The sequence below is a fragment of the Rhinoderma darwinii genome, assembly GCF_050947455.1.
Source record: "Rhinoderma darwinii isolate aRhiDar2 chromosome 11 unlocalized genomic scaffold, aRhiDar2.hap1 SUPER_11_unloc_20, whole genome shotgun sequence".
NCBI classification, from domain to species: domain Eukaryota; kingdom Metazoa; phylum Chordata; class Amphibia; order Anura; family Rhinodermatidae; genus Rhinoderma; species Rhinoderma darwinii.
Window position 1 is genome coordinate 713,842 of NW_027461852.1, and position 10,044 is coordinate 723,885.

Sequence of the window (10,044 nt, forward strand, 5' to 3'; positions counted from 1 at the left end):
AGTCTGTCATTTCAGACGTAAAAGCCTGCTACCGTGTGCACATACCCTTATCCTATCATGTGTGATACTGTCTGCTGAGCCGCTGTATCTAATTCTATCATGTGTGATACTGTCTGCTGAGCTGCTGTATCTAATCCTATCATGTGTGATACTGTCTGCTGAGCCACTGTATCTAATCCTATCATGTGTGATACTGTCTGCTGAGCTGTGTATCTAATCCTATCATGTGTAATACTGTCTGCTGAGCCATTGTATCTAATCCTATCATGTGTGATACTGTCTGCTGGGCCACAGTATCTAATCCTATCATGTGTGATACTGTCTGCTGAGCCACTGTATCTAATCCCATTATGTGTGATACTGTCTGCTAAGCTACTCTATCTAATCCTATCATGTGTGATACTGTCTACTGAGCCACTGTATCTAATCCTATCATGTGTGATACTGTCTGCTGAGCTGTGTATCTAATCCTATCATGTGTGATACTGTCTGCTCAGCTACTGTATCTAATCTCATCATGTGTGATACTGTCTGCTGAGCTGTGTATCTAATCCCAACATGTGTGAAACTCTGCTGGGCCTTATATCTAATCCTATCATGTGTGATAATGTCTGCTGAGCCACTGTATCTAAACCTATCATGTGTGATACTGTCAGCTGAGCCGTTGTATCTAATCCTATCATGTGTAATACTGTCTGCTGAGCTGTGCATCTAATCCCATCATGTGTGAAACTCTGCTGGGCCTTATATCTAATCCCATCATGTGTGATACTGTCTGCTGGGCCCTATCTCTAATCCTATTATGTGTAATACTGTCTGCTGAACCATTGTATCTAATCCTATCATGTGTGATACTGTCTGCTGGGCCACAGTATCTAATCCTATCATGTGTGATACTATCTGCTGAGCCACTGTATCTAATCCTATCATGTGTGATACTGTCTGCTGAGCCACTGTATCTAATCCCATTATGTGTGATACTGTCTGCTGAGCTACTCTATCTAATCCTATCATGTGTGATACTGTCTGCTGGGCCACTGTATCTAATCCTATCATGTGTGATACTGTCTGCTGAGCTGTGTATCTAATCCTATCATGTGTGATACTGTCTGCTCAGCTACTGTATCTAATCTCATCATGTGTGATACTGTCTGCTGAGCTGTGTATCTTATCCTATCATGTGTGATACTGTCTGCTGAGCCCTGTATCTAATCCTATCATGTGTGATACTGTCTGCTGAGCCATTGTATCTAATCCTATTATGTGTGATACTGTCTGCTGGGCCACAGTATCTAATCCTATCATGTGTGATACTGTCTGCTGAGCCACTGTATCTAATCCCATTATGTGTGATACTGTCTGCTAAGCTACTCTATCTAATCCTATCATGTGTGATACTGTCTACTGAGCCACTGTATCTAATCCTATCATGTGTGATACTGTCTGCTGAGCTGTGTATCTAATCCTATCATGTGTGATACTGTCTGCTCAGCTACTGTATCTAATCTCATCATGTGTGATACTGTCTGCTGAGCTGTGTATCTTATCCTATCATGTGTGATAATGTCTGCTGAGCCCTGTATCTAATCCTATCATGTGTGATACTGTCTGCTGAGCCATTGTATCTAATCCTATTATGTGTGATACTGTCTGCTGGGCCACAGTATCTAATCCTATCATGTGTGATACTGTCTGCTGAGCCACTGTATCTAATCCCATTATGTGTGATACTGTCTGCTAAGCTACTCTATCTAATCCTATCATGTGTGATACTGTCTACTGAGCCACTGTATCTAATCCTATCATGTGTGATACTGTCTGCTGAGCTGTGTATCTAATCCTATCATGTGTGATACTGTCTGCTCAGCTACTGTATCTAATCTCATCATGTGTGATACTGTCTGCTGAGCTGTGTATCTAATCCCAACATGTGTGAAACTCTGCTGGGCCTTATATCTAATCCTATCATGTGTGATACTGTCTGCTGAGCCACTGTATCTAAACCTATCATGTGTGATACTGTCAGCTGAGCCTTTGTATCTAATCCTATCATGTGTAATACTGTCTGCTGAGCTGTGTATCTAATCCCATCATGTGTGATACTCTGCTGGGCCTTATATCTAATCCCATCATGTGTGATACTGTCTGCTGGGCCCTATCTCTAATCCTATTATGTGTAATTCTGTCTGCTGAGCCATTGTATCTAATCCTATCATGTGTGATACTGTCTGCTGGGCCACAGTATCTAATCCTATAATGTGTGATACTGTCTGCTGAGCCACTGTATCTAATCATATCATGTGTGATACTGTCTGCTGAGCCACTGTATCTAATCCCATTATGTGTGATACTGTCTGCTGAGCTACTCTATCTAATCCTATCATATTCAGTATCAGTATGGGGGTATTATTCAGTCACTATGTGGTTATGGTGTGGGGGTATTATTCAGTAACAGTACGGGGGTATTATTCAGTCACTATGTGGTTCTGGTGTGGAGGTATTATTCAGTAACAGTATGTGGTATTATTCAGTCACTATGTGGTTATGGTGTGGGGGTATTATTCAGTAACAGTACGGGGGTATTATTCAGTCACTATGTGGTTATGGTGTGGGGGTATTATTCAGTAACAGTGTGATGGTATTATTCAGTCACTATGTGGTTATGGTGTGGGGGTATTATTCAGTAACAGTATGGTGGTATTATTCAGTCACTATGTGGTTATGGTGTGGGGGTATTATTCAGTATCAGTACGGGGGTATTATTCAGTCACTATGTGGTTATGGTGTGGAGGTATTATTCAGTAACAGTATGGGGGTATTATTCAGTATCAGTATGAGGGTATTATTCAGTCACTATGTGTTTATGGTGTGGTGGTATTATTCAGTATCAGTACGGGGGTATTATTCAGTCACTATGTGGTTATGGTGTGGAGGTATTATTCAGTAACAGTATGGGGGTATTATTCAGTATCAGTATGAGGGTATTATTCAGTCACTATGTGTTTATGGTGTGGTGGTATTATTCAGTATCAGTACGGGGGTATTATTCAGTCACTATGTGGTTATGGTGTGGGGGTATTATTCAGTATCAGTATGGAGGTAGTATTCAGTCACTATGTGTTTATGGTGTGGAGGTATTATTCAGTAACAGTATGGGGGTATTATTCAGTCACTATATGGTTATGGTGTGGTGGTATTATTCAGTAACAGTATGGGGGTATTATTCAGTCACTATGTGGTTATGGTGTGGAGGTATTATTCAGTAACAGTATGGGGGTATTATTCAGTCACTATGTGGTTATGGTGTGGGGGTATTATTCAGTAACAGTATGGGGGTATTATTCAGTAACAGTATGGGGCTATTATTCAGTCACTATGTGGTTATGATGTGGTGGTATTATTCAGAAACAGTATGGGGGTATTATTCAGTCACTATGTGGTTATGGTGTGGTGGTATTATTCAGTAACAGTATGATATTATTATTCAGTCACTATGTGGTTATGGTGTGGTGGTATTATTCAGTAACAGTATGGGGGTATTATTCAGTCACTATGTGGTTATGGTGTGGAGGTATTAGTCAGTAACAGTATGGGGGTATTATTCAGTCACTATGTGGTTATGGTGTGGTGGTATTAGTCAGTAACAGTATGGAGGTATTATTCAGTCACTATGTGGTTATGGTGTGGTGGTATTATTCAGTAACAGTATGATATTATTATTCAGTCACTATGTGGTTATGGTGTGGTGGTATTATTCAGTAACAGTATGGGGGTATTATTCAGTCACTATGTGGTTATGGTGTGGAGGTATTAGTCAGTAACAGTATGGGGGTATTATTCAGTCACTATGTGGTTATGGTGTGGAGGTATTAGTCAGTAACAGTATGGAGGTATTATTCAGTCACTATGTGGTTATGGTGTGGTGGTATTATTCAGTAACAGTATGGGGGTATTATTCAGTTACTATGTGGTTATGGTGTGGAGGTATTATTCAGTAACAGTATGGGGGTATTATTCAGTCACTATGTGGTTATGGTGTGGGGGTATTATTCAGTAACAGTATGGGGGTATTATTCAGTAACAGTATGGGGCTATTATTCAGTCACTATGTGGTTATGATGTGGTGGTATTATTCAGTAACAGTATGGGGGTATTATTCAGTCACTATGTGGTTATGGTGTGGGGGTATTATTCAGTAACAGTATGGGGGTATTATTCAGTCACTATGTGGTTATGGTGTGGTGGTATTATTCAGTAACAGTATGGGGGTATTATTCAGTCACTATGTGGTTATGGTGTGGTGGTATTATTCAGTAACAGTATGGGGGTATTATTCAGTCACTATGTGGTTATGGTGTGGCGGTGTTATTCAGTATCAGTATGGGGGTATTATTCAGTCACTATGTGGTTATGGTGTGGTGGTATTATTCAGTAACAGTATGATATTATTATTCAGTCACTATGTGGTTATGGTGTGGTGGTATTATTCAGTAACAGTATGGGGGTATTATTCAGTCACTATGTGGTTATGGTGTGGAGGTATTAGTCAGTAACAGTATGGGGGTATTATTCAGTCACTATGTGGTTATGGTGTGGTGGTATTAGTCAGTAACAGTATGGAGGTATTATTCAGTCACTATGTGGTTATGGTGTGGTGGTATTATTCAGTAACAGTATGATATTATTATTCAGTCACTATGTGGTTATGGTGTGGTGGTATTATTCAGTAACAGTATGGGGGTATTATTCAGTCACTATGTGGTTATGGTGTGGAGGTATTAGTCAGTAACAGTATGGGGGTATTATTCAGTCACTATGTGGTTATGGTGTGGAGGTATTAGTCAGTAACAGTATGGAGGTATTATTCATTCACTATGTGGTTATGGTGTGGTGGTATTATTCAGTAACAGTATGGGGGTATTATTCAGTCACTATGTGGTTATGGTGTGGCGGTATTATTCAGTAACAGTGTGATGGTATTATTCAGTCACTATGTGGTTATGGTGTGGTGGTATTAGTCAGTAACAGTATGGAGGTATTATTCAGTCACTATGTGGTTATGGTGTGGTGGTATTATTCAGTAACAGTATGATATTATTATTCAGTCACTATGTGGTTATGGTGTGGTGGTATTATTCAGTAACAGTATGGTGGTATTATTCAGTCACTATGTGGTTATGGTGTGGAGGTATTATTCAGTAACAGTATGATATTATTATTCAGTCACTATGTGGTTATGGTGTGGTGGTATTATTCAGTAACAGTATGATATTATTATTCAGTCACTATGTGGTTATGGTGTGGTGGTATTATTCAGTAACAGTATGATATTATTATTCAGTCACTATGTGGTTATGGTGTGGGGGTATTATTCAGTAACAGTATGGGGGTATTATTCAGTCACTATGTGGTTATGGTGTGGAGGTATTATTCAGTAACAGTATGGGGGTATTATTAAGTAACAGTATGGGGGTATTATTCAGTAACAGTATGGGGGTATTATTCAGTAACAGTATGGAGGTATTCAGTAACAGTATGGAGGTATTATTCAGTATCAGTATGGGGGTATTATTCAGTCACTATGTGGTTATGGTGTGGGGGTATTATTCAGTAACAGTATGAGGGTATTATTCAGTAACAGTATGGGGGTATTATTCAGTAACAGTATGGAGGTATTATTCAGTCACTATGTGGTTATGGTGTGGCGGTGTTATTCAGTATCAGTATGGGGGTATTATTCAGTCACTATGTGGTTATGGTGTGGCGGTGCTATTCAGTAACAGTATGGGGGTATTATTCAGTCACTATGTGGTTATGGTGTGGGGGTATTATTCAGTAACAGTATGGGGGTATTATTCAGTCACTATGTGGTTATGGTGTGGTGGTATTATTCAGTATCAGTACGGGGGTATTATTCAGTCACTATGTGGTTATGGTGTGGTGGTATTATTCAGTAACAGTATGGGGGTATTATTCAGTCACTATGTGGTTATGGTGTGGTGGTATTATTCAGTAACAGTATGGGGGTATTATTCAGTCACTATGTGGTTATGGTGTGGCGGTGTTATTCAGTATCAGTATGGGGGTATTATTCAGTCACTATGTGGTTATGGTGTGGTGGTATTATTCAGTAACAGTATGGGGGTATTATTCAGTCACTATGTGGTTATGGTGTGGCGGTATTATTCAGTAACAGTATGGGGGTATTATTCAGTCACTATGTGGTTATGGTGTGGCAGTGTTATTCAGTATCAGTATGGGGGTATTATTCAGTCACTATGTGGTTATGGTGTGTTGGTATTATTCAATAACAGTATGGGGGTATTATTCAGTCACTATGTGGTTATGGTGTGGTGGTATTATTCAGTAACAGTATGGGGGTATTATTCAGTCACTATGTGGTTATGGTGTGGAGGTATTATTCAGTATCAGTATGGGGTTATTATTCAGTCACTGTGGTTATGGTGCGGTGGTATTATTCAGTAACAGTATGGGGGTATTATTCAGTCTCTATGTGGTTATGGTGTGGTGGTATTATTCAGTAACAGTATGGGGGTATTATTCAGTCACTATGTGGTTATGGTGTGGAGGTATTATTCAGTAACAGTATGGGGGTATTATTCAGTATCAGTATGGGGGTATTATTCAGTCACTATGTGGTTATGGTGTGGGGGTATTATTCAGTAACAGTATGGGGGTATTATTCAGTCAATATGTGGTTATGCTGTGGTGGTATTACTCAGTAACAGTATGGGGGTATTATTCAGTAACAGTATGGGGGTATTATTCAGTAACAGTATGGAGGTATTCAGTAACAGTATGGAGGAATTATTCAGTATCAGTATGGGGGTATTATTCAGTCACTATGTGGTTATGGTGTGGGGGTATTATTCAGTAACAGTATGGGGGTATTATTCAGTCACTATGTGGTTATGGTGTGGTGGTATTATTCAGTATCAGTACGGGGGTATTATTCAGTCACTATGTGGTTATGGTGTGGCGGTGTTATTCAGTATCAGTATGGGGGTATTATTCAGTCACTATGTGGTTATGGTTTGGTGGTATTATTCAGTAACAGTATGGGGGTATTATTCAGTCACTATGTGGTTATGGTGTGGTGGTATTATTCAGTAACAGTATGGGGGTATTATTCAGTCACTATGTGGTTATGGTGTGGCGGTATTATTCAGTAACAGTATGGGGGTATTATTCAGTCACTATGTGGTTATGGTGTGGCGGTGTTATTCAGTATTAGTATGGGGGTATTATTCAGTCACTATGTGGTTATGCTGTGGTGGTATTACTCAGTAACAGTATGGGGGTATTATTCAGTAACAGTATGGGGGTATTATTCAGTAACAGTATGGAGGTATTCAGTAACAGTATGGAGGAATTATTCAGTATCAGTATGGGGGTATTATTCAGTCACTATGTGGTTATGGTGTGGGGGTATTATTCAGTAACAGTATGGGGGTATTATTCAGTCACTATGTGGTTATGGTGTGGTGGTATTATTCAGTGTCAGTACGGGGGTATTATTCAGTCACTATGTGGTTATGGTGTGGCGGTGTTATTCAGTATCAGTATGGGGGTATTATTCAGTCACTATGTGGTTATGGTGTGGTAGTATTATTCAGTAACAGTATGGGGGTATTATTCAGTCACTATGTGGTTATGGTGTGGTGGTATTATTCAGTAACAGTATGGGGGTATTATTCAGTCACTATGTGGTTATGGTGTGGCGGTATTATTCAGTAACAGTATGGGGGTATTATTCAGTCACTATGTGGTTATGGTGTGGCGGTGTTATTCAGTATCAGTATGGGGGTATTATTCAGTCACTATGTGGTTATGGTGTGTTGGTATTATTCAGTAACAGTATGGGGGTATTATTCAGTCACTATGTGGTTATGGTGTGGTGGTATTATTCAGTAACAGTATGGGGATATTATTCAGTCACTATGTGGTTATGGTGTGGAGGTATTATTCAGTATCAGTATGGGGTTATTATTCAGTCACTGTGGTTATGGTGCGGTGGTATTATTCAGTAACAGTATGGGGGTATTATTCAGTCTCTATGTGGTTATGGTGTGGTGGTATTATTCAGTAACAGTATGGGGGTATTATTCAGTCACTATGTGGTTATGGTGTGGAGGTATTATTCAGTAACAGTATGGGGGTATTATTCAGTATCAGTATGGGGGTATTATTCAGTCACTATGTGGTTATGGTGTGGGGGTATTATTCAGTAACAGTATGGGGGTATTATTCAGTCAATATGTGGTTATGCTGTGGTGGTATTACTCAATAACAGTATGGGGGTATTATTCAGTAACAGTATGGGGGTATTATTCAGTAACAGTATGGAGGTATTCAGTAACAGTATGGAGGAATTATTCAGTATCAGTATGGGGGTATTATTCAGTCACTATGTGGTTATGGTGTGGGGGTATTATTCAGTAACAGTATGGGGGTATTATTCAGTCACTATGTGGTTATGGTGTGGTGGTATTATTCAGTATCAGTACGGGGGTATTATTCAGTCACTATGTGGTTATGGTGTGGTGGTATTATTCAGTAACAGTATGGGGGTATTATTCAGTCACTATGTGGTTATGGTGTGGCGGTATTATTCAGTAACAGTATGGGGGTATTATTCAGTCACTATGTGGTTATGGTATGGCGGTGTTATTCAGTAACAGTATGGGGGTATTATTCAGTCACTATGTGGTTATGGTGTGGCGGTGTTATTCAGTATCAGTATGGGGGTATTATTCAGTCACTATGTGGTTATGGTGTGTTGGTATTATTCAGTAACAGTATGGGGGTATTATTCAGTCACTATGTGGTTATGGTGTGGTGGTATTATTCAGTATCAGTATGGGGGTATTATTCAGTCACTATGTGGTTATGGTGTGGTGGTATCATTCAGTAACAGTATGGGGGTATTATTCAGTCACTATGTGGTTATGGTGTGGCGGTGTTATTCAGTATCAGTATGGGGGTATTATTCAGTCACTATGTGGTTATGGTGTGGTGGTATTATTCAGTATCAGTATGGGGGTATTATTCAGTCACTATATGGTTATGGTGTGGTGGTATTATTCAGTAACAGTATGGGGGTATTATTCAGTCACTATGTGGTTATGGTGTGGTGGTATTATTCAGTATCAGTATGGGGGTATTATTCAGTCACTATGTGGTTATGGTGTGGTGGTATTATTCAGTAACAGTATGGGGTATTATTCAGTCACTATGTGGTTATGGTGTGGTGGTATTATTCAGTAACAGTATGGGGGTATTATTCAGTCACTATGTGGTTATGGTGTGGTGGTATTATTCAGTAACAGTATGGGGGTATTATTCAGTCACTATGTGGTTATGGTGTGGCGGTGTTATTCAGTATCAGTATGGGGGTATTATTCAGTCACTATGTGGTTATGGTGTGGTGGTATTATTCAGTAACAGTATGGGGGTATTATTCAGTCACTATGTGGTTATGGTGTGGCGGTATTATTCAGTAACAGTATGGGGGTATTATTCAGTCACTATGTGGTTATGGTGTGGCAGTGTTATTCAGTATCAGTATGGGGGTATTATTCAGTCACTATGTGGTTATGGTGTGTTGGTATTATTCAATAACAGTATGGGGGTATTATTCAGTCACTATGTGGTTATGGTGTGGTGGTATTATTCAGTAACAGTATGGGGGTATTATTCAGTCACTATGTGGTTATGGTGTGGAGGTATTATTCAGTATCAGTATGGGGTTATTATTCAGTCACTGTGGTTATGGTGCGGTGGTATTATTCAGTAACAGTATGGGGGTATTATTCAGTCTCTATGTGGTTATGGTGTGGTGGTATTATTCAGTAACAGTATGGGGGTATTATTCAGTCACTATGTGGTTATGGTGTGGATGTATTATTCAGTAACAGTATGGGGGTATTATTCAGTATCAGTATGGGGGTATTATTCAGTCACTATGTGGTTATGGTGTGGGGGTATTATTCAGTAACAGTATGGGGGTATTATTCAGTCAAT